This window comes from Ranitomeya imitator, chromosome 1 (assembly GCF_032444005.1).
Source record: "Ranitomeya imitator isolate aRanImi1 chromosome 1, aRanImi1.pri, whole genome shotgun sequence".
NCBI classification, from domain to species: domain Eukaryota; kingdom Metazoa; phylum Chordata; class Amphibia; order Anura; family Dendrobatidae; genus Ranitomeya; species Ranitomeya imitator.
This window is the reverse complement of record NC_091282.1, coordinates 106,502,472-106,528,923: the sequence shown is the minus strand read 5'-3', so window position 1 is coordinate 106,528,923 and position 26,452 is coordinate 106,502,472. Positions and strand designations below refer to the sequence as shown.

At 44.2% G+C, this 26,452-nt stretch overlaps 1 protein-coding gene across 4 annotated transcripts in view; it reads right to left on the bottom strand.

The window, feature by feature from the left end:
• The window catches only part of ERBIN (erbb2 interacting protein), a 224,618-nt gene extending 200,893 nt beyond the window's left edge, over positions 1–23,725 (bottom strand). For 2 of the 4 annotated variants that reach the window (XM_069749537.1, XM_069749549.1), the window contains exon 1: positions 23,155–23,719. The gene's annotated coding sequence lies outside the window, so the exon portion shown is untranslated. Of the gene's footprint in view, positions 1–23,154 lie in introns of all 4 variants that reach the window. The other 2 variants (XM_069749531.1, XM_069749540.1) reach the window with 2 other exon arrangements.
• Positions 23,726–26,452: the final 2,727 nt, after the last annotated feature.

Sequence of the window (26,452 nt, the reverse complement as noted above, 5' to 3'; positions counted from 1 at the left end):
TAACATAGTTAGTAAGGCCGAAAAAAGACATTTGTCCATCCAGTTCAGCCTATATTCCATCATAATAAATCCCCAGATCTACTTCCTTCTACAGAACCTAATAATTGTATGATACAATATTGTTCTGCTCCAGGAAGACATCCAGGCCTCTCTTGAACCCCTCGACTGAGTTTGCCATCACCACCTCCTCAGGCAAGCAATTCCAGATTCTCACTGCCCTAACAGTAAAGAATCCTCTTCTATGTTGGTGGAAAAACCTTCTCTCCTCCAGACGCAAAGAATGCCCCCTTGTGCCCGTCACCTTCCTTGGTATAAACAGATCCTCAGCGAGATATTTGTATTGTCCCCTTATATACTTATACATGGTTATTAGATCGCCCCTCAGTCGTCTTTTTTCTAGACTAAATAATCCTAATTTCGCTAATCTATCTGGGTATTGTAGTTCTCCCATCCCCTTTATTAATTTTGTTGCCCTCCTTTGTACTCTCTCTAGTTCCATTATATCCTTCCCGAGCACCGGTGCCCAAAACTGGACACAGTACTCCATGTGCGGTCTAACTAGGGATTTGTACAGAGGCAGTATAATGCTCTCATCATGTGTATCCAGACCTCTTTTAATGCACCCCATGATCCTGTTTGCCTTGGCAGCTGCTGCCTGGCACTGGCTGCTCCAGGTAAGTTTATCATTAACTAGGATCCCCAAGTCCTTCTCCCTGTCAGATTTACCCAGTGGTTTCCCATTCAGTGTGTAATGGTGACATTGATTCCTTCTTCCCATGTGTATAACCTTACATTTATCATTGTTAAACCTCATCTGCCACCTTTCAGCCCAAGTTTCCAACTTATCCAGATCCATCTGTAGCAGAATACTATCTTCTCTTGTATTAACTGCTTTACATAGTTTTGTATCATCTGCAAATATCGATATTTTACTGTGTAAACCTTCTACCAGATCATTAATGAATATGTTGAAGAGAACAGGTCCCAATACCGACCCCTGCGGTACCCCACTGGTCACAGCGACCCAGTTAGAGACTATACCATTTATAACCACCCTCTGCTTTCTATCACTAAGCCAGTTACTAACCCATTTACACACATTTTCCCCCAGACCAAGCATTCTCATTTTGTGTACCAACCTCTTGTGCGGCACGGTATCAAACGCTTTGGAAAAATCGAGATATACCACGTCCAATGACTCACCGTGGTCCAGTCTATAGCTTACCTCTTCATAAAAACTGATTAGATTGGTTTAGATTGGAGCGATTTCTCATAAACCCATGCTGATATGGAGTTGAACAGTTATTCTCATTGAGATAATCCAGAATAACATTCCTCAGAAACCCTTCAAATATTTTACCAACAATAGAGGTTAGACTTACTGGCCTATAATTTCCAGGTTCACTTTTAGAGCCCTTTTTGAATATTGGCACCACATTTGCTATGCGCCAATCCTGCGGAACAGACCCTGTCGCTATAGAGTCCCTAAAAATAAGAAATAATGGTTTATCTATTACATTACTTAGTTCTCTTAGTACTAGTGGGTGTATGCCATCCGGACCCGGAGATTTATCTATTTTAATCTTATTTAGCCGGTTTCGCACCTCTTCTTGGGTTAGATTGGTGACCCTTAATATAGGGTTTTCATTGTTTCTTGGGATTTCACCTAGCATTTCATTTTCCACCGTGAATACCGTGGAGAAGAAGGTGTTTAATATGTTAGCTTTTTCCTCGTCATCTACAACCATTCTTTCCTCACTATTTTTTAAGGGGCCTACATTTTCAGTTTTTATTCTTTTACTATTGATATAGTTGAAGAACAGTTTGGGATTAGTTTTACTCTCCTTAGCAATGTGCTTCTCTGTTTCCTTTTTGGCAGCTTTAATTAGTTTTTTAGATAAAGTATTTATCTCCCTATAGTTTTTTAGAGCTTCAATTGTGCCATCCTGCTTTAGTAGTGCAAATGCTTTCTTTTTACTGTTAATTGCCTGTCTTACTTCTTTGTTTAGCCACATTGGGTTTTTCCTATTTCTAGTCCTTTTATTCCCACAAGGTATAAACCGCTTACACTGCCTATTTAGGTTTCCTCCCCTACATGTGCCTATGTACAGCTTAGAACTATTTATCAGAAGGCATCCTTAAAAAGGAGTTGGACAACATTCTCTGAGAGCAGAATAATTTAGGGGCAAAGAGCCCAATTCCAGGGATGTGTCACTTACTGGGCTGTGTGCTGTAGTTTCAATAAAAATCAGTGTTTTATCAGCAGGAGATTATTACTGCAGGACTAGCTGTCATGTGCCAGGCAGTCAGGCTAATCTGTATAACCCCGCCTCCACCACTGATTGGCAGATTGCTTATAACATACAGTCAACACAGGAAGCTGCCAGTGATGTGGGGCGGGGTTATACCAAGCTCAGCATTAATAGCACTGCTACATCTACAGCAGAGAAAACAGGGGTTCTATCAAAACTGCACCACGCAGCCCAGTAAGGGACATTTCGCTGTAATCAGGCTCTCTGCCCCTACATTAGGCTGCCCTGAGATTCCACAGCAAAAACCTGCTGACAGATAGCCTTTAATTTCAGGGCATTGTGCAAATGAAAGAGAAAGAGGAGCAAGCAAGTTCCAGTATCTAACACAATAAGAATAGCAGATTACATATGAAGTACGATAAATTTGACAGTGGCAGACGGATATAGCAGGGCAGAGGACCCTGCCCATGAGGCTTCCAACCCAGGGGGCTATGGACATTGCTAGGGGTTTTCCTATTAATACAACCCTTTTAAATGGCTTTAAACCATAAAATTCTAAAACACTTAAAAACACTTTATAAATTCCTACAATAATGGTTGGCTGCAACAGTTACATTTCTGTCCTGACCAGAAGAAGAACCAGGTAGAGTTATATAAAAAGCAGTGGGGATCGAAAAGCTGACTATGCTTTTCTCACCATACAGTAAAAAAAAACATATGGGGTAAAAAACCTCATCACGTTTTAACTCTGTTAATAAAAAAAACAAAAAAACCTCAAATTTATTATTTGAACCTTAAAATACAGCATTGTGGACTTTGGCTGCAGTGACTGTATAGATGGGATAGACTGGACGCCCTCCATACTCTATGGACCTGCTACACTTATAACCTTGGAGACCATCTCCATTATATGGGCGAGCAGCATGTTGATAAATAATCCCCCAGTAATAACCTCCCCCCGACTGCTGCTCTGCACCTGCACAGAAATGGCATCTTGTGTGCTCTTCCTGGTTGTTATTGATTAAGTGACGCGCGTCGGAGCAGAGACATACTGACCTTAGACATTCTTTCTTTCTCTATTAGGCCCCTTTTCTTTACAATAATGGTTATGTTAAAACAACACAAGGCCCCTCTATGTTTGGTCAGTGAAATGTATTTTGTGCTTATTTAAAGATGAAGCATTTAAAAAAATAAATAAATAAATTTCTAAAAAAAAAAAAAAAAAAAAAAAAAGAAGAAGTTTTTGTTTTACACAATGGATATTTTCCTTGACCTTCGCAGAATTTTGCACAAGACAAATGAAGACATAGCAATTAGCCAATAGATATTTCACTGCCCTACTAAACCCAACCACAATCTCGCAGTTTTAGAGACAAATAAAAATATCAAATTAGCAAATTCTGAAAACACTTAAAAAGCTGCAACATAACAAAAGCCGAGTGACATGCTGCAATTACAGCCGAGGCATAGCAAACAGAAAGTTACAAGAAAGCCAACGCTGCTGAAGGAAAACCACAAAAGCTACATAGTAAACCCACCCGACACCACAAGCGCCCCGGCGATACTACATTCAAAACAACAGCTCAGGTGCTCGTCGTAAGGCTCCGACATGGCGCACCGTGGTCCCAATATCAAAAAGTTCAAAGGCTCATAGGCAGATAACTAATCATTCTATAGAAGATACCACCACAGACATTCAATGACTTATCTGGGACCCCTACCCATCAGATGAAAAGATGTCCCCTGTTACTTAAGGCCGCTTCTAAAATTCCCATCATCTGCAACATAGACAGCCCATGGGCACGGGAGATTATGGAGGGAACCTCCTCTTATTCCTGATTACATTGTCCTTTATATGGGTAATAGCAAAATTGAAACTAAGTGTTTTTTTTTTTGCTTGGATCACTAGCTCGTTCTAACAGAATTATGCTGTTACTGCAAAGAACACTTTCTGATCACTTTGCTAATCTAGGTAAATTCTGCACAGTTCCATTAGACTTCATTCAGACATTCATTTTTGTTTAATTTGTTCTGAGATTTTCGAGGATAGAAAAGCCTTCAATATAGTTTATCCCCTTATCAAATTTTTGGCAAAAAAAACAAAACTTGGATCTGAGTACAGAGCTAAAATACAAATGTTAAGAGGTTCATAAGAAAGGCAAAAACCTCAAAAAGTCAAAAGACATCCCACGTGGCCAACATTAATCCAGGGATCAGGCCAGTAGCAAAAGGACATAATGTCCATCTGTACCAACCCAGTACAGAAATAAAACATATAGCGATACAGAGGGACCAGTACACGGCCAAGAAAGGAAAGCAGAAGACAGAACGAGTGGACGGTCTCCCTGACTGATGTGGTCATGTTGAATTTCAGCCCTCGTTTCCCTGAAGTCAGCGGTTTCCCAGCATTGCTGGTAGATGTTCTTGACTGATCCAACAGATGGCCATCGTTGAGAATCCCTTGTTTGCCACAGTGAATTACTCGTACATGCAAAGATTAACATACGAAATGAGCAGCATGTCGGAAGAGAAATCCTCCCAAGGTACGTCATGTTACCACAGATAAAGCTGACACCGAGCCCTTGTCTGGATTTCCCTATTGTTTGGCCTTTATATAAAACCAGTTGTGCCCATAGGAGTTTGCACCAAGGTCTCCAAGCAGGCAATAATTCTTTCTAGTAATGCAACTACAAGAAGATGTAGATCTTTAATTTGTTACATTTGCTACCCTGAAATATACCCCAGTATAGATTGAGGTTGTTTATTTTTTTTAAAAAGGGGGGGGGGTTATTCGGGACCTTTTTTTTTTTTTTACTGTATGCCCAAAAGTAGTTGCTACTAGAGATGAAACATGAGATCAAATACAGACCTGGAAATCCAAAGAGAGAGCGAGACCATTTTACAGCAACAAAGTTCGGGCCCCAATGGAATTCTATAGGGTATGGGTTCTGGTTAAATTTCGGGTTCAGTTCTGGTTCCCGAACCAAACTTTGGACTGAAGCTCGGTCAATTCAGACGAACCCAAACTTCAACCGTTCCGCTTATCCCTAGTTGCTACTACCTGCCGCTCATGCTGGCGATTCGTCAGCTTCTGCCTGACATCAATCAGCAGACAAGTGGCTTCTCTTCCGTTCCGCTCTGTTGATGGAACGTGACTGCCGACATCATGATGATTGACAGCCGGCTTCCTGCTGCCTAAATGCGGGGAGCTGGCTGTCAATGAGTACAAGACGTCGGCAGGAAGCAGGCCGGATAAGGGAGCGCTGCTCTGTTGACGTGGAGCAGCTGAATCGCCGGCAGGAGCAGTCCGTGCCCTCTGTGTGCCGTCAGAGATCGGCACCAGGCACAACAGGCAGGTAGTTGGCAACCCAGAATTCCCACATGGAAGCATCAAGTTCTATGTGAAAAAAGTGGGAAGCATTCTTCTAAGAGGAACCGTCAAGACGCAAATTAAGGACAATGTTAACACATCCTTGGCAAGAAAACTGCACTCTGATGAACAACTCCATGACAGCGCTGTATCGTCAGCGCGAAGAAAAGCGGAAATTGATGGGTGTCTGTTAGCCTAAACTGACAGCATAAACAAAGTTCAAAGCCTTGTAGAGGATGTAGCCCTATTGGAAAAAAACAAACAAAACAATTTGAAGGGGAATTGTCACCAGGTTTATTCTACCCGATCTGAGAGCAGCAGGATGTAGGGGCAGAGACTCCTATTCCAGCGATGTGTTCATCCATGGTGGCTTTGCCTTGCAGAATGGGTACTGTGGGGCACCAGAATGCTCCCCCTGCTTATCTGCCATTGCACAGCACCTATAAGGTCAGGGACCCCCTTACAGGTTCGCCGTGACGTGGCAGTGATAATCCAACCATAGGAGACAATCAGGAAGGTCCCATACCGATTCATTTATGATGGATCCTGTAATAATGACACCTAAAGACGTTTCCCACAATAGAGATTTATCACCTATCCCCGGGGTGCACAGCCTGGTGAGGGCCACATTTAACTACTCCCAAGGGCCACAATAAAAATTGAAAGGGGTATTGCATTTTAAGAGCTTATGGCAGACCGTACCACTGATCACTTAAAAGGGGTTATCTGACTTATTTTCTCTTTCCATGTGCCCAAGAACTATCACGCAGATAGTTGCCAACTACCTGCCCGTTATACCCAGTGCCGATCTCTGCCGGCACAAAACGGTCACAGACTGTTCCTGCCAGCGATTCGGCGGCTTCCGCTGACGTCAAGTTGACAGAGCAGCGGTTTCTCATCCTCTCTGTTCATGAGGCGTGACCGCTGACGTCATGCTGATCGACAGCGGAAAACCAGATGCCGAACTGTGGGGAAACGACTATCAATCAGCATGATGGCAGCCGGTAGTCACACCCTGTCGACAGAGCAGCCTGGAAGAGGAAGAGCTGCTCTGCTGACCTGGAGCCAGGTACAACAGACAGGTGATTAGCAACTGCTAAAAGCAGCATTGTACAGAACGACTGAATTTCCGAATTTTTTCCTCACGGATTTGATCCAAAGTGCTTTTCCATATCTGCAGCGTGTCCATTCTTTCACCATTTATGCAGCGTTTTTCAACAATTCCAATGAATGGGAAAAATACGCATGTAAAAATTCTTTAAAAATGTAAATATATTACGCAGCGTTTATCCTGCAAAAGAATCTCACCCAACATGTGCAGATATCCTAACTCTGTAATAACTGCCCAATATGCCACAACCAAAGGGTTGTGCGTCCAACTTTACATTCCAATGATTCCAGTTAAAAAAAATGGAGTTTCCAAGATGAAACGGCAATTATCCACAGAAATATAATTTCAGATCTAGAAAGGTAAAGAGCGAGGCGAGCAGGCACTGCAGTGACGGGGAGGAGGAGGCCTTTCTGCCAGGGCTGATGAATGTGCTAGAAATGAATTTATTATGTAGCACCCAGGGATGGGCTAAGCCGCTCATTCCTCGAAGACTACCATCCTGTCAAGACCATTCTCCTAATGCACAGATCATCAATTTGCAAAGCTTTAATTATGACTAAGAACAACTCACAAATCCCGTGATCCTAAGCACAACTGCCAGAGCCAGGCAACGTGAGCGAGCCGTCTGAGCGTCCCTGGAAATCGAGCAGAGCAGCGTACAGGTATAAATAGCCGGACGGCTCCTCCAAGGTAAACGTCACCACTGATCCGACCGGCAGCAAATGCCGCATCCACCCTGGCACCGAGCAGCGCATGGGGTCCAATTTTTAATATTAAGACAACATTGCGACAATCGTGGTACCTGTCTAGGCCATCAAATGGTTCGCAGAATAGGGCGTCCCTCAAAGTAGTGGACTGATAACGGGTCCTTATCGTAGTATTTCCAAGACAACGCATTTCGGGCTCCAGAGACGCACCTTTATCAAGTGGCAAAGACATCATTGTCTCTGTGCCATTCTCTGTGGTACATTTTTCATGCCCTCCCTTCATTGGCCACACAATGGGCTTTTTTAAAAAAAATAAAAATTCCTAAAATATCAACTGTGGTTCCTGGGACCGTGGTAATTAAAGGGTTTGTCTATAAGGTGTCCTTCAGACACCCGTTTTTCTCTCCGTATAGTAAAAAAGGGACCAATTAATTTGATCAGAGAGGCATCAGTTTTTCTCATACATGGAGGAAAAAAAAAATCTCTCCTTCTCCTATGTGACAGTCCGTGAAAATTGGACCGCATTTGGATGCCACCCGAGTGCACTCAGAGCTTTTCATGGACCCATAGACATGCATTGCAAATTTTGATCCAACAATCGATCAAAATCGGACACATCTCTGCGTTTCTGCATGAACTGCTCGGTCCACGATAATCACGGACATGTGGATGGCCATATAGACTATTCCAGATAGGAGCGCCACCCATGAAAACAACACATAGCACTCATACGTGAGAAGCAGACGCCTCAATAAGGCCCGACTATGATTTTGGTTACATATTTTTAGGATAGGTCATCAATGTGAGATCCTTGGGGGTCCTAAACACGACGGTGCCCCATCGATCAGCTCTGTCCAGCTCCACCAGCAACCAGATGTACACAATGTAAGGAGGTGGAACAGCACAGGTCCGTGCACAGCTTAGTGGTGATCCTTTACATCGGGTCAATGCCATAGCTGGTACCATCTGATTGGCAAGGGTGCTGGATCTTGGATCAGATATTGATCACCTATCCCAAGGTTACGTCATCAATATTAGTGGAAAACCCCTTTAACTGCAGGGTAAGTGCTGCCCCTACTGCACCAGCATATATACTATATTGCCCTTGCTCAAATGAATGACAGAGATAAGAGTCTACAATATATAGGTGAGGGGGGACATGTCAAGTGGAGGAGAAACCTATAACAGACACATAGGCCAGAATATATAGGCGAGGGGGGACATGTCAAGTGGAGGAGAAACCTATAACACACACAGGCCAGAATATATAGGCGAGGAGGGACATGTCAAGTGGAGGAGAAACCTATAACACACACAGGCCAGAATATATAGGCGAGGGGGGACATGTCAAGTGGAGGAGAAACCTATAACACACACACACACAGGCCAAAATATATAGGCGAGGAGGGACATGTCAAGTGGAGGAGAAACCTATAACAGACACATAGGCCAGAATATATAGGCGAGGGGGGACATGTCAAGTGGAGGAGAAACCTATAACAGACACATAGGCCAGAATATATAGGCGAGGGGGGACATGTCAAGTGGAGGAGAAACCTATAACACACACATAGGCCAGAATATATAGGCGAGGGGGGACATGTCAAGTGGAGGAGAAACCTATAACAGACACATAGGCCAGAATATATAGGCGAGGGGGGACATGTCAAGTGGAGGAGAAACCTATAACAGACACATAGGCCAGAATATATAGGCGAGGGGGGACATGTCAAGTGGAGGAGAAACCTATAACAGACACATAGGCCAGAATATATAGGCGAGGAGGGACATGTCAAGTGGAGGAGAAACCTATAACACACACAGGCCAGAATATATAGGCGAGGGGGGACATGTCAAGTGGAGGAGAAACCTATAACACACACAGGCCAGAATATATAGGCGAGGGGGGACATGTCAAGTGGAGGAGAAACCTATAACACACACACACACAGGCCAAAATATATAGGCGAGGAGGGACATGTCAAGTGGAGGAGAAACCTATAACACACACAGGCCAGAATATATAGGCGAGGAGGGACATGTCAAGTGGAGGAGAAACCTATAACACACAGGCCAGAATATATAGGCGAGGGGGGACATGTCAAGGGGAGGAGAAACCTATAACACACATAGGCCAGAATATATAGGCGAGGGAGACATGTCAAGTGGAGGAAAAACCTATAACAGACACATAGGCCAGAATATATAGGCGAGGAGGGACATGTCAAGTGGAGGAGAAACCTATAACACACACAGGCCAGAATATATAGGCGAGGGGGGACATGTCAAGTGGAGGAGAAACCTATAACACACACATAGGCCAGAATATATAGGCGAGGAGGGACATGTCAAGTGGAGGAAAAACCTATAACACACACAGGCCAGAATATATAGGCGAGGGGGGACATGTCAAGTGGAGGAGAAACCTATAACACACACAGGCCAGAATATATAGGCGAGGGGGGACATGTCAAGTGGAGGAGAAACCTATAACACACACAGGCCAGAATATATAGGCGAGGGGGGACATGTCAAGTTGAGGAGAAACCTATAACACACACACACACACACAGGCCAGAATATATAGGCGAGGGGGGACATGCCAAGTGGAGGAGAAACCTATAACAGACACATAGGCCAGAATATATAGGCGAGGGGGGACATGTCAAGTGGAGGAGAAACCTATAACACACACATAGGCCAGAATATATAGGCGAGGAGGGACATGTCAAGTGGAGGAGAAACCTATAACACACACATAGGCCAGAATATATAGGCGAGGAGGGACATGTCAAGTGGAGGAGAAACCTATAACACACACATAGGCCAGAATATATAGGCGAGGGGGGACATGTCAAGTGGAGGAGAAACCTGTAACATACATAGGCGAGAACATGGATCTAGGTTGACTGAATTTTGGGGGTAACAGACATCTGGTGTTGCTCACCTTTGGGGAGGGGGAACGAACCAAATAAAAGAAAACCAGACTCATGTTTTGTTTCTTACATCAGCAAAGCTTTGGGGAGCTCTATAGGTGGATATGCACATAAGATGGTAGTGTATATATGGGTAATATTATATATACAGATTCACAATTATTATTTCTAATTTATTTTTTTTCTCAGCAAGACAGAATGGATTTCCGGTAGCACAGAACATCATGCAGCATCAGATAGCGGAGTCACTAAAATAAACTCATGACCTACTAGCCGGTGAGGAAACAGGTCACCCAGACGACAGATCCGCTGGACAGCTTTCCTTGTCTGCTGGATAAACAAGTGGAGTTAATTGCTCTGTGTACGAGTATATTACAAAACAAGAAATAACCCAAAAAGTTGGGCACCTGCAGCAAATTTCTAAGCACATTTCTTACTTTGCTCCAGGATAGTAAATGTTTTTTCCTATGGACGTAGTAATATGACGTCCACAAATAAGACTACAGTAGATACTTTTTTTTCTAGAGATCTGATGTGTCATTACAGAGTTAGTGTAGAAGTCGAATGCAAAACAGAGTGGAAGTGCACTGGGGCGTGTCTGTGCACTGGGGCGTGTCTGTGCACTGGGGCGTGTCTGTGCACTGGGGCGTGTCTGTGCACTGGGATTGTTCCGTTGAAGTGACACCCCTGTGCACTCCCACCCTGATTTACACATGGCTGAGAGTATCATAGTCTCCATTGCTCTGGTCGCATTCTCTCAGCTATGGGAGCAATCGAGCGTAAATGTGGCGGTGATTGGGAATCTGTCACCCCGATTCCTGCGATTTGTTACTTATTGGGCTACTTGCTGTTTTCTCTGCTGCAGATCTACCAGTTCTTTAAATGCTGAGCTGTGTATAACCCCGGCCACACCACTGATTGGCCGCTTTCAGTGTATACTGTGCATAGGCATAAATCATCGGTGGGGGTAGAGGTTACACAGTAAGTGACACATCGCTGGAATCAAGTTCTCTGCCCCTACATCATGCGGATCTCAGATTAAGTGGAAACAACCTGCAGACAGATTCCCTTTAATACTAGAGAAAATCAAGTCAGTCGAAAATTGCAGTTGGTCAAATTGAGCCCATGTGACTGGTGGATGAAATTGTGAACCTAGGAGAGCCAGTTCTTCTACAGGATAAACTAAGAAAGCGGAAATGAAATAAAATATGTGCCTAACCTGAAACGTGAGCAGAACAAAACCAATGCATTGTGAAATACATGACCGGTGGGGGGGGGGTCGCTCATGTCTTTTCGGCCCCACTCTCCTCCTAGGCCCCTCCTGTAGGCATATACACCATCTCTGCAGATATTGGATCCATTCTTCTTCCAAACTTACTGGACTCATTCATGGTACATGTGGCAGGTAAAGGTGTTCACAGGGAAAGTAATCACTCTTTGGCTTCTGCATCGTCCATTTTTAGAATCAGTGATGATCCTCAAATCACTATATCAGTAATATTTAGGACAGGAAAATCCCAAATAAGTCGTCCTACCTTGTCCATGTGTGCAATCACACAATACAGGACAAATAAATCCAAAACAATATGGGTGCGAGACCCCCACTGACTGCTCAGACCAAAGGAATCAGAGCGCTCAGCCTATACTTCAGCTCAAGAAGAGTGGTGTATGGAGCCACAGACTTTCTATTGAGCCCATACATCACTCTGCTTGCCCTCAAGGATATGGTGACCTCTCTTGACCCTTGGTTTGCACAGTCGGTGGAGGGAGCAATTTAGGGACTGGACCCCCCAGAGAATAACAGTACTGAACAGGTGCTTTAAAGGGAATCAGTCACAAAGTTTTTGCTATTTAAATCAGAGAGCAGCATAACGTAGGGCTTGAGAGCCGGATTCCAGGGATGTGTCACTTACTGGGCTGTGTGCTGTAGTTTCAATACAATAATTGTTTTATCAGCAAGAATTTATCACTAGAGGACTAGGTGTCACTTGCAAGCCAGTCCAGCTACTGTTTGACTACACCCCCCTCCACTAATTGGCAGTGCATACAGGGAGCTGCCAATCAGTGGTGTGGGCGGGGTTATACACAGCTCAGCATTCTGAGCACTGCTACATTAGCAACAAAGAAAGTAGAGATTCTACCGTATTAAAACTGTACCAAGCAGCCTAGTAAGTGATATATAGCTGGAATCAGGGTCTCTGCCCAGTTTCTATTACATAGCAAAAACTTGCTGACAGATTCCCTTTAATATATTACAAATATTTAATAGTTAAGTTATTTATCAAATTAGTAAATTCTCATGCAATACAAATGTGAAGCCCGTGTATAGGAAAAAAAAAACCCAGACAAGTACTAGAATCAGTAAACGACCAAGTAGACAACCCCAAAATAAACAAATACAGCACAAAAAAAGAGGAACCATACTGTTCACACTGCAAGATGTTATGAACAAGTGCAAGGGAAGGAAAATTACTTGCAAAATAAAACAAGTCATCACACAGGTGATCAGAATGTGTCGAGGCTGCAAACCCAGCAAGATGTGACACAGAGGGCACCAGGGCGATCAGCTACGGGAGCAAATGCCACAACAACAGGGCACTGATAAACAGGCGACGGCTCTCCCGGAGGTCGGTGTCTTCTTCTACGGCACTCATGGAATACGTATAGGACAATGACGGCCGTGTTCACACATGGAGTACACGCTGAATTTCACTGTGCAGAAGATTACACTTCTGAAACCTCACGCTGGTTATTTTTTCCTTGCAGATTTGAATCCACCAAAGTGTTTTTTCAATTCTGCAGTATGTCAGTTCTTGTAGCATTTTTCACTCATGAATGGGGGGAAAAAATTCAATTTAAAATGCAAAAAAAAAAAAAAAAAGGCTTGGTCAAAATGGAAAGTATTTTACGCAGCGTTTTTTCCTGCCAACACACAAAAAAAAAAAAATCGGCTGCAAATACTCAATGAGAACAAATACAGTAACAAATCTAGCAAAGTGAATGTGGTTTCATGAAAACCCGTGCCAACTTTGATACGTTTTGGGAGATTTTCCTCCCTATACTCTTCTATGGCAATCCTGATCAAAAATGGTAAAAACACAGTTGCGTTGGTAATAGCAGAATCCCAGCGTTCCTGCAATACAAAAACCTGCAACTAAAAGTTCAGAAAATTCATCGGAGAAAACGTAAGTAATTTAGGCGCAGATACCTGCAGAAAAGGAACGCAGCGTTGCATGTGGATTAAACTTTTCTTTTTTAATTACTTTAACATTGATCACCTATCCTCAAATCAGAACCTCAAGATTAGAGGTAGAAGTCAGAGCCCAGGCACCCTCACCTACCAACTGATTAAAGGGGCTGCAGCACTTTAACAAGCTGGGGGTCCCCATCAGCATTTACCCTGCACTACTATACAAGGTATGGAGTCCCTGTGCCGGGTATTTCAGATCAGTCCCATTCCAGTACTTGGCATATCCACTACTAAGAACACGGCTGTGCCTGAGAAGCCTGGATGGTACCTTCAAACAGCCAATTATGGGGGCACCGGGAGTCAACCCCCCATGGATCCGATAAGGATAGCCTTTCCTAGAGATAGGCTATAGTGATGACGAGTGATTGTGCTCGGATAAGCTTAGGCAATCCATGCATGTGCGAGACATGCAGGCACGGGACTCAAAATTATTTTTCGAGCTCGCCACAGACACTCTATTAGCACCCGAGCATGCTCAGATAACACCTCAATCCCAGCTCGTTCGCTCATCACTAATAGGCTATGAATGTCAGCCATGGAAATCCCTTTAAAATAATTTAATTTTCCAACTCTTCAGATCCTGCTCTGGGGGGATGTCACATTGGAGCCCCATTACTGGTGCAAGTCTAGTTCTGTAGTATAACATATAGAAATGGAGACACTTTCATACAGATTCTAGTTTTTCCATGTTCCTTAAAAAGTAAATTGAGAGCCACATGTGATCTTCGGTCCCCCCCGTGTGCCCCCAGCTGCCGGCAGAAACCAGTACAGGAAATAACCACATCTTCTGTGTCGCTATACATAATCTATAGTTATGGAAGTAGTCACTAGCTACCAAGGCCGGGGACCTTAGGGACAGGAGTGAGCTGCCGGGCTCTACACCATGCACCATGGCCGTGACACTGCAAAACAACAAAGGGGAAATGAGAAGGTCAGATGGGGAGATTTGGATCCAATCTGACCAACAAAGAAAATTTTACTCACTTATACAGCGCCATTAATCCCACAGCGCTTTACAGACGTTATCATCACTGTCCCCGATGGGGCTCACAATCTAGATTCCCTATCAGTATGTCTTTGGGGTGTGGGAGGAAACCGGAGAACTCGGAGAAAACCCACGCAAACATGGGGAGAACATACTAACTCATTGTAGATGGATCCCAGCGTTGCAAAATAACAATGCTAACCACTGAGCCACCGTGCTGCCCCATGCAAATAAACACAGGTATAAGAAATAATGGGAATGAGAGGTTGGCAGCCCCCATATACAGTTAAGTCCATATATATTTGGACAGAGACAACATTTTTCTAATTTTAGTTTTTAGTGAATTTTAAACAAAACAATTCAGATGCAGTTGAAGTTCAGACTTTCAGCTTTCATTTGAGGGTATCCACATTAAAATTGGATGAAGGGTTTAGGAGTTTCAGCTCCTTAACATGTGCCACCCTGTTTTTAAAGGGACCAAAAGTAATTGGACAGATTAAATAATTTTAAATAAAATGTTCATTTCTAGTACTTGGTTGAAAACCCTTTGTTGGCAATGATAATATTACAGAATCAGGAGAGGTGATCACAATGCCGGCCTGGTGATTCAGCTCATTGCTATTCAGCCTTTTTCCAATTCCTGTAAACTTTCTGAAATCCGTCCTTTATCCTTATTGTTAAGGAGCTGAAACTCCTAAACCCTTCATCCAATTTTAATGTGGATACCCTCAAATGAAAGCTGAAAGTCTGAACTTCAACTGCATCTGAATTGTTTTGTTTAAAATTCATTGTGGTAATGTCTATAACCAATATTAGAAAAATGCTGTCTATGTCCAAATATATATGGACTTAACTGTATAATGTTTATCAGTGAAGGGGGTATTCTCACTTCTGAACTGGGAGGCGAGAAGGCCGGCGATGTTGCGACTGATATCTGTACCGCGATTGGCAGGTATTGTGGACCAGTCATGTTCATTGTGGATTCTCCACCACTGCCCCCAGTCTTGTCAAGACTACAGCACATGTGACCACTGCAGCAAATCATTCAGTGGTGATGCTGAGGTGCTCAGCATGAACAAAGTGATTGTCTGCAGCCTGTCAACAACAGCCCAGGGCAATGGCGAAGAGGCAACCCTTGAGCACCTGAGGTTCTTCATGTCCACAGAAGTAACTAGGTGACCGAACACAAGTAAGGTTGGATTCACAAAGCAGTTGGTTTTCTTCTTTTGTATAAAGTAGGGAACATTCTTTGTTGCTTTCCTATTTCTTGCCGATAGGACACATGAACAAATCTCATGAGCAGCGTGGGTGAGGAGACTGGCAATACTCCAGCCTATGATTTACCGGAGTTCTTCTTTAAGGAACCTAAGACCTTTCCACCATAATAAGAGATTAACCGGTAATGTATGTTCCAAACAATAAGGATAAAAGACGGATTTCAGAAAGTTTACAGGAATTGGAAAAAGGCTGAATAGCGATGAGCTGAATCACCAGGCGGGCATTGTGATCACCTCTCCTGATTCTGGAATATTATCATAGTCAATCGTGGCTCTCGTACCGGAGAAAGCGCATTCATTAATATTCACAAATTATCATAAAGAACAGCACCAGGTTATATGATGAGAAATAACCTGAGTCAACAAGTAAAGGCAACAGTGACCTACAAAACAATCATAGCGGCAGAGAGACCAAGGAACGTAGGGATAAAGGAACGTAGGGATAAAGGAACGCACGGATAAAAGGAACGTGGTGAGGAGTTGGCCCAGTATCTGAAAGCCAAGGCCTGATGTACATGACCACGCTCCCAATCACACGGCACCCACGGCCTCCTACACAAGTCTATGCAAAACACGTATGTGAGAAACTGGAACCGGTGTCATCAGTGCATTGGATCAGAACGTCATCCAAGTGCATGTTTTTACCATCGGTGTTTTTCAAGGATGGATAAAGAAATAATGAAATGACAAAGCTTCTCCTGTACTTTGCAAACGTTAATGACGCGCAGCAATCAGGCCCTACACTGACGCCATCCTGTGCTGTACGGGTTTTTCACAGATCCATAGACTTGTATTGGCCCCGATCATCTGTGCTGTGTTTTTTGTAAGGACACAAGGCCCATATAACACGGACATGTGCAGAGCAGCATAGGTTATAAAGGGTACGTCTGGGATCTGTGAAAAAAAACAGATACCACAAGTACTGCAAACGCAGATGTGTGAGGTTGGCCTAAAGGTTATTTCAAATAAAATTTATCAAAATCCATGAGAACCATTCTTTAATAGGTTTCTGGGATTGACATATTGATCAGCCAATCCTTAAAGGGAACCTGTCACCCCAATAATCGAAGGTGAGCTAAGCCCACCGCCATCAAGGGCTTATCTACAGCATTCTGGAATGCTGTAGATAAGCCCCCGATGTAACCTGAAAGATGCGAAAAAGTTAGATTATACTCACCTGGGCGGGCGGTCCGATGGGCGTCGCGGTCCGGGGCCTCCCATCTTCTTACTATGATGTCATCTTCTTGTCTTCACGCTGCGGCTCCAGGGCACTTTGTCTGCCCTGTTGAGGGCAGAGCAAAGTACTGCAGTGCGCAGGTGCTGGGCCTCTCTGACCTTTCCCGGCGCCTGCGCACTGCAGTACTTTGCTCTGCCCTCAACAGGACAGACAAAGTATGCCAAGACAAAGAAGAGGACGTCATAGTAAGAAGATGGGAGGCCCCGGACCGGACCATGACACTCATCGGACCCGAAACGAACCAGGACCACCCCTGGTCTAACCTCTTTTTCTCATCTTTCAGGTTACATCGGGGGCTTATCTACAGCATTACAGAATGCTGTAGATAAGCCCCTGATGCCGGTGGGCTTAGCTCACCTTCGATTTTGGGGGTGACAGGTTCCCTTTAAGGTAGGTTTACAAGACCCAACTGCGGTGTTACACAGGTAGCTGATTGGTGGCCCTTTAACAGCCTTTTAAATCATAGATCGTTGTAATCGGTCCCTACAGCACGTCATGTTTACGCAGGACGATGTGCTGCAGAGAACAAGGATTTTTTTTTAAGCCTGCCTAGAAATCATTTCACCTAACGAACCAGCATTTTGTTAGTTTGTCGGGCAATTGGCAGCCAGTTAACAGTATAGGGAAACAAGCGTTCTTGTGAATGCTCGTTCATGATAGTCAGGCACTGTAGATCCAGGTATAGGTTATTATCAGTCCTGGAGGCTGGATGTACATAGTGTATGGAGCCGGAATAGACACAAACTCGGCTCCTATTGAAGTGAACAGAGGTGCTGGACTTCCGATTTCAGTACTTTGCAAACTGTGCCCTCTTATTGTTGGAAAGGTGCCGCAGGAGGCCATTTTAAGAGATACAATCATATGCTGCAAATGTGTGATTTATCAACAGATCTGACTCTTTACTTAGTTTAGAGTGAAGGCTCCCTTTCTTTAAAGAGGTTCTGAACTCTTGGGTAACCCCTTCTTAAATGCTAAAGTGCCCCAGATGAAACTCATACTCTCCTCCCGAAATGGGCCCATTCCAGGTCTGTCGGAGCGGTGTTTCCAGGCAGTCATGTGGCATGACATTAGAATATGACGTCACTTCTGGAGTCTACCAGCAGTCACTGATGGGCTGCAGCCTTCACTTTTCCCTCCAAACCAGCCTTTTCCACTCTAACAAATAGTGTCTGCTGACTGGCTGCAGTGGCCACCTGACACTCCAAGCCGATGTTAATGACAGAGGACTGGCGGGGTACATGGAAGGCGGAGGATAGAAGACTATTTAAGAAGCTCTACTCTTTTCAGTGGGATCAGTAGTGAAAGACTAGCTCTCTGGGGCAGACTGGATCATGGATTGTGGTGGTGCATGTGCCTCTGTCCTTAGCGAGGACCCCTGCGGCCCAAAGCATCATTGCCAGTGGCCCAACAAGTCCTGGCAGTATAGAACTAAGAAGGGATTATCTTGCTTTACCACCTACAGAAGAAGCCGGTATAATTACAGTCTTTAGATAAAGTTTGGAGAATGTATTTGAAGGAAGATTACCTCAAAGACTAGAATTTCTAGTTCTCACGCTCAAAATGCAAATGACCGACTACTTGTGTTATGTTAAGTGCCGGTGATTTGAAGAACTACAGCCATACTGCATGATGTAGGATTGTGTTGAAAAAAGAAAAAAAAAGGATCCAGAGGATCTCTGAACATGCAAAAATGAAGAGAATGCACCAAGATCCAATAATCCAATCTGTTTGACACCGATACAAGTCCAGCACGTATTGACTCATGCATGCCCCTAACTGCTGTTCACATCTGGTGCCAATAAAGTTGGATTATTAGATGCTGGCGGAATCTTAAATTTTTTTGTCCGAAAGTCTGGAGGATAAACTGGATTGGTGGCCTTTTGCACTGGACATCCAGAGCCACTTCTACCGTGCTGCCCTATTTATACGAATATACAGTTAGGTCCATATATATTTGGACAGAGACAACATTTTTCTAATTTTGGTTATAGAAATTACCACAATGAATTTTAAACAAAACAATTCAGATGCAGTTGAAGTTCAGACTTTCAGCTTTCATTTGAGGGTATCCACATTAAAATTGGATGAAGGGTTTAGGAGTTTCAGCTCCTTAACATGTGCCACCTTGTTTTTAAAGGGACCAAAAGTAATTGGACAATTGACTCCAAGGCTATTGCATGGACAGGTGTGGGGAATCCCTTCGTTATGACATTCTCAATTAAGCAGATAAGTGGCCTGGCATTGATTTGAGGTGTGGTGCTTGTATTTGGAAGGTTTTGCTGTGAAGTAAACATGCGGTCAAAGGAGCTCACCACGTAGGTGAAACAAGTCATCCTTAAGCTGCGAAAACAGAAAAAACCCATCCGAGAAATTGCTACAATATTAGGAGTGGCAAAATCTACAGTTTGGTACATCCTGAGAAAGATAGAAAGCACTGGTGAACTCATCAATGCAAAAAGACCTGGGCGCCCACGGAAGACAACAGTGGTGGATGATCGCAGAATAATCTCCATGGTGAAGAGAAACCCCTTCACAACAGCCAACCAAGTGAACAACACTCTCCAGGAGGTCGGCGTATCAATATCCAAATCTATCATAAAGAGAAGACTGCATGAAAGTAAATACAGAGGGTTCACTGCACGGCGCAAGCCACTCATAAGCATCAAGAATAAGAAGGCTAGACTGGACTTTACTAAAAAACATCTAAAAAAACCAGCACAGTTCTGGAAGAACATTCTTTGGACAGATGAAACCAAGATCAACCTCTACCAGAATGATGGAAAGAGAAAAGTATGGCGAAGGCGTGGTACAGCTCATGATCCAAAGCATACCACATCATCTGTAAAACACGGCGGAGGCAGTGTGATGGCTTGGGCATGCATGGTTGCCGGTGGCACTGGGTCACTAGTGTTTATTGATGATGTGACACAGGACAGAAGCAGCCGAATTAAATCTGAGGTATTCAGAGACATACTGTGTGCTCAGATCCAGCCAAATGCAGCCAAACTGATTGGTCGTCATTTCATACTACAGATGGACAGTGACCCAAAACATAAAGCCAAAGTAACCCAGGAGTTTATTAAAGCAAAGAAGCGGAATATTCTTGATTGGCCAAGTCAGTCACCTGATCTCAACCCAATTGAGCAGCATTTCACTTGTTAAAGACTAAACTTCAGACAGAAAGGCCCACAAACAAACAGCAACTGAAAACCACCGCAGTGAAGGCCTGGGCAGAGCATCAAAAAGGAGGAAACTCAGCGTCTGGTGATGTCCATGAGTTCAAGACTTCAGGCAGTCATTGCCAACAAAGGGTTTTCAACCAAGTACTAAAAATTAGCATTTTATTTAAAATTATTGAATCTGTCCAATTACTTTTGGTCCCTTTAAAAACAGGGTGGCACATGTTAAGGAGCTGAAACTCCTAAACCCTTCATCCAATTTTAATGTGGATGCCCTCAAATGAAAGCTGAAAGTCTGAACTTCAACTGCATCTGAATTGTTTTGTTTAAAATTCATTGTGGTAATGTCTATAACCAAAATTAGAAAAATGTTGTCTCTGTCCAAATATATATGGACCTAACTGTGTGTGTGTGTGTATATATATATATATATATATATATATATATATATATATATTTCTAGGATTGTTTTAAACTGGATGTCTAGACTTTATCATTCATGATGGAAATGCTTATCAGCCGTGACAGATTCGCTTTAAGATCTACACATGTATATGGCATGGTGCAGCTGAATTACGCCTGATAAGATGAACATAGGCTTTAGCCACCACTGCATTATCCCATGGAGTCTAGCAGGACTGCAGTGCTGACATATTGCTGGCCCTGAATGTAGTCATTTATAGATCACACCAGCTGTCTCTCCAGAGCCACCAAAAGTGACCAGACTTTATCACCAGAGTCCAAACAACTGGTTCTCCAGGCACATTTCCATGTCAATAGTTTATGGCCTTGGATAAATAAATGTACTTGTTTGACCTTGTTACAAGGATCACTAGACCCAGCAGAATTCCCCAGATAGTTCGCTGCACCCACTTCATAATATAGAAGCAATATCCCGATACATAAATGCAGTCGTGATCTATAACCTCTGTGCCCGGAGTGCGATCCACTGCGTCTAAAATGAGGATTGAACATTTTGGCACTGTCAGTAGGACATAATGTTGTCTGATTAGGACCAGACTCAGATGTGCATGTCTTGGAATGAACAAAGAGCCCCACTGTGTGTAAAGACAAGGCAGAGGGATTAATCTGGGGACTACTACCCCCTGCTGCTCCTGCAGATATAGTTGAAAACTGTCTCTTTACAACTCAAAAAAAAAAGGTAAAGAGGCGAGAATAAAAAAGGAGCATAAATCATCATAAAGATACATGCACACGTATGTTCTCTGAGGTCACGTATGAGTCTGACAGGCCTCTATTGGAACAATAATTATAGACAAGGTGGAAAAAAAAGTTTCCATGGCTTCAGATTACATCTGACAGCATTACACCAAGCTTCATACATCAAAAAAACAACAGCAAACCCTTGATCATGCAATAGAGTCCGCATTTTTCATCCTGAGTTAATTCATTTTGCACTTTTTTGATTTTTTTTTTTCATGATAGATCAGTAGTTTGATATAACATCATGCCCAGACATTGCAGATCTGCGAAACTGCTGGTGCGTGTATAGACACAGACAACAAGCGCACCAATCTGCAATCACACGTCTTCCTTGGCGACACAAGAAGCCATGCTACAACCAATAAAATTTTGCAGCATGACAGCAGCAGCAAAAAAAACCCAAAACAGCTCACCAGAAAGTGCAGCAGCTACCGCACCATATGTGATCTCGCCTGCTAAGCAACACCAGTGCAACAACCACAGTGGACTGGGTCCAATGTATACAGACAGCCAAGGCCTTGGAAAAGGTAGCAACCTGCAAAGTGACGAATCTAGAATCTCACCATCAGTTCTTGTTTTGCAACAACCAGATCATAAAAACTGGACAACAATTGAACCATTCTCCACTGTGCTCATCTCTATTACCCAAGCAGCAAAGCCCTTCACAAAATCTATAAATCAACAGAGAAAACCAAAATTATGGCAGAACCATGTGGACTGTAATAACAGAGGAACACTAAGGCAATTGTAATAGAGGCACCGCACACGAGCCCATTACTGCACCTCCAAATCCAGAATATAAACTTCACCATTGTCTTGTGTGAACTGCTTCAGGACAAATAGAGCTCTTAAAAAAGTGTAATCTCATTTCCAAAACGCCAGGGAGGCATTTCATGTTAAACGTTACAAGTGGGCCGCAACAGGATGGGAGCGTGTGATATGAGGCTTCCCCAAAATCATAAGGCTAGGGTCACATTGCGTTAGGGCAGTCCGTTTAGCGCATAGCGCTACGGACTGCGCTAACGCAATGTCCCAAAAGGGATTGCGTTTGCCGATCCCGCTAGCGCCGCTGCAAGCAGCGTTCGCGGTCCGTCACTCAAATGACGGCACATCGCTATGTGGGCGTGCGCTAGCAATGCGTTCGCCATTACAATCAATGGCGGCGTTAACGGACTACGTTACACCGCGTTATGCCGCGGTGTAACGTAGTCCGTTAAACGTACCGCCATAACGCAGTGTGACCCTAGCCTAACCGAGACACAGAACCAACCTACCTGGTGCCCACCGGCGGACACAGACAGAAGAGGCCCCTGTGCAAGAACAATATATCGGCCCTTTGCAGTCCAATAACTCATCATAATGCACAATTCCACCTGCTTTGGAGGTAGAAATGGGCCCCCTTACCTCTTGGGCCCCTGTGTGGTTGCACCAATGATATGGCCACCCTTGCTTATGCCCACATATATGATATCCCAAGCCTCTACATACCCGCAGTGCGAGGAATAAGCCATCAGGATACAATTTCTGTATTATTTACAAATAACCACGTTCTATTTACAAAACAAACACAAACTATAAACTCTATAGAAACAAAGTAGCGATTGCCACCAGGCTGCAAGCACCCACCTTGTCCTGTTCCAAAGACGTGATTCTTCTTCCTTTATGTTCTCTCTTTTAAAAAAATAAATAAAACTATTTTTTTTTCTAAAAACAATCCAATAGAAGATAATGCTTTGCCTTTAAAAAAAAAACCCTCCTCGGAAGCTTTTCCCAGAAATACAATCCAGATGAATGCCCAGCAAAAAAAGAAATGTAGAACTTCCAGATGAAATAACAGATGAAGTTTCTCTCTGCTCATGCAGGTTATTCTGTTCTTTTCTTTTCCTGGAGGAGGAGGAGCAATTAAAGAATTAAAAAAAAAAAATCTTAAAAGGGAGGATTAAAAGTGTTTGGGGGGAGGAGATGAGAAGTGTGCAGTGTGGTGGTGGGAGGAGGGGGCACACAGCTTGGAGAGGGATAGAGGGGTCTGGAGATGGTGGATTCTCAGTGCTGGGATCCTTGAATGCCCCCTAGGTCCTTGGATGTGAGTGGGGGGGTCACTAGGGTGCTAGTTGGGGGGGTAGAATGTCGCACTATGGAGCCGCACCCAGCACACAGACTCACACAGGCAGCACTCTCCCAGTATCTCTCCTCCTCCTCCCCCTGTACTGCTGCCACATTCCCCTCCCCCTCTGTCTCTGGTTCCCCTCCTCTCAGGAGGCTGGCTCTCTCTCTGCACCTCTCACTTCCTAAGGCGTCACACTTCTCCTCTGTCTCTTCCCTTTCCTCTGTTTCCCCTTTTTGCAACATGTTTCTTTCTTGCACATAGTAACATTGTTGTCACCTCCTCCTCATGAGATCTCCAGCCTTTCCTACCAGCAAGCTCCAGGTTGCCTTCTCCCAACTGTTGGTGTTTGCAGCTAGCTCTGACCAGATGCCAGGGTGCACAATGGGTGGGCACAGTGGAGGAGATGCCTGGGGGTGGGGGACATGAATTAGAAGAGGTCACATAGCTGGCCATGACCCTGTCTCACCCTTTCTTTAACCCTGGCTAGTTAGTGTACACATGCAGTAAATGCCTCTCTCCTTCCTTGGATGTGCAGCTGTAAGGTGCAGCATGAGAGGAGGCTTCCTAGCCATGTACCCAGCAGGAGAAAGGTGGGGGACAATCCATCCTAAAGGCTGTGTTTGGATATAGGATGATAAGGAGACAGTACCACCCCAGCGAGTAATGGGTGCAGGGTTTGCTGTCCACCTACACCAGAGGAGCCCAAATGTCCATTTGATGCCAATACTATAGACCCACGATAATTGAGGCCCCATTAGAAGCTTTGACTTGGGGCCCAGGAGCTTCAAGTTGTAACACTGGTACTTTTGTAATATTATTTTCATTAAAAGGAGGAATAAGCAGCTACCATAAACAAATGTCACTGCTTATCTCACTATCCAAATATTATTTATTATTATTATAGCGCCATTTATTCCATGGCGCTTTACATGTGAGGAGGGGTATACATAGTAAAAGACAAGTACAATAATCTTAAACAAGTCAAGACTGTTACAGGAGGAGAGAGGACCCTGCCCGCGAAGGCTCACAATCTACAAGGGATGGGTGAGAATACAGTAGGTGAGGATAGAGCTGGTCATGCAGCGGTTTGGTGGATCGGTGGTTACTGCAGGTTGTAGGCTTGTCTGAAGAGGTGGGTCTTCAGGTTCTTTTTGAAGGTTTCGATGGTAGGCGAGAGTCTGATATGTTGTGGTAGAGAGTTCCAGAGTAGGGGTGATACGTGAGAGAAATCTTGTATACGATTGTGGGAAGAGGAGATAAGAGGGGAGTGGAGAAGGAGATCTTGTGAGGATCAGAGGTTGCGGGTAGGTAAGTACCGGGAGACGAGGTCACAGATGTATGGAGGAGACAGGTTGTGGATGGCATTGTATGTCATGGTTAGGGTTTTGTACTGGAATCTCTGGGCAATGGGGAGCCAGTGAAGGGATTGACAGAGGGGAGAGGCCGGGGAATAGCGGGGGGACAGGTGGATTAGTCGGGCAGCTGAGTTTAGAATAGATTGGAGGGGTGCGAGAGTGTTAGAGGGGAGGCCACAGAGCAGGAGGGTACAGTAGTCAAGGCGAACATCTGTATATTTAATTTCCTAGAGGAGCATTGCATGGCCTATAAGGGTATGTGCACACGCTGCGGATCCGCAGCAGTTTCCCATGAGTTTACAGTTCAATGTAAACCTATGGGAAAAAAAAAAACGCTGTGCACATGCTGCAGGAAAAACTGCGCGGAAATGCAGCGGTTTACATTCCCCAGCATGTCACTTCTTTCTGAAGATTCAGCAGCGGTTTTACAGCTGCTCCAATAGAAAACTGCAGTTGTAAAACCGCAGAAAAACCGCGGTAAATCCACAGCGGTTTTGCACTGTGGATTTATCAAATCCGCTGCGGAAAAATCCGCAGTGGACCAGAATACGTGTGCACATAGCCTAAGTCTCCTTACACTGGCATGTCACTCCATAGAAGTAGAGACATTACCCCTTTAGCTAGCGGATTTTCTCTCATCTGAGAGAATCAGGCCAATTATGCTAATCGCACTCGGATCATTGTGTGATCTGATTTTCTCTGATGAGACGATGGTGATAAAAATTTCTCTACTCAATTCTTTCAGTCCGTGAAAATCGGACTGCACTCGGTTGACATCTGAGTGCAGTCCAATGTTTCCACAGACTAATTGACTCGCATGGCCGATTGTGACCTGATAATCGGATCCAACTCGGAATATGCTGGGATTTCTGCCTCGTCTATTCGACTAATTAATGGCTTTGTGAATGCGACTCATTTGTATGATTTGGGATCTATCGGTGCATCTCTCACTGGTGTAGCGGGAAAGGGCAAAATGTCAAAAGAGGCGCAGCGACAATTTGAAATGTATGAGTGTACAGATAAGCGCTAATGTAGAAGTCTGTGGATCTCGGTCCCATCACGGCTGATAGCTCCACATATTTTTATGAGGCGATCGCTCTTGGGTCGAGGGCCAGTCTGTGATCAGACCGAAATCTACAGACGTCTACATGAGCCCCGAGCCTCATACAGCTGGATCCTAAGAAGGCTGTCGCCACCTGGGCATCATTGCCTACAGAGGGGGCATCTTTACTTTCTAAGGGGGGCACTTAGATGTTAGGAGAAAGTCTTGTCCTGCTGCAGGCGGTGGCAACCAACACTACGCCACTGGCCACCACCCGTGAAACGAGGCAATGACACTGCTGCAAACCGTGACTCGCTTTATGGCTGATTGAACAGCTCTGCATGTGTTGGAGGCCAGTGATTACTGCCGCGGGTGTCAGGGTAGAAGCCCCTGTATCTGTGCGGTCACATGGGGAACATA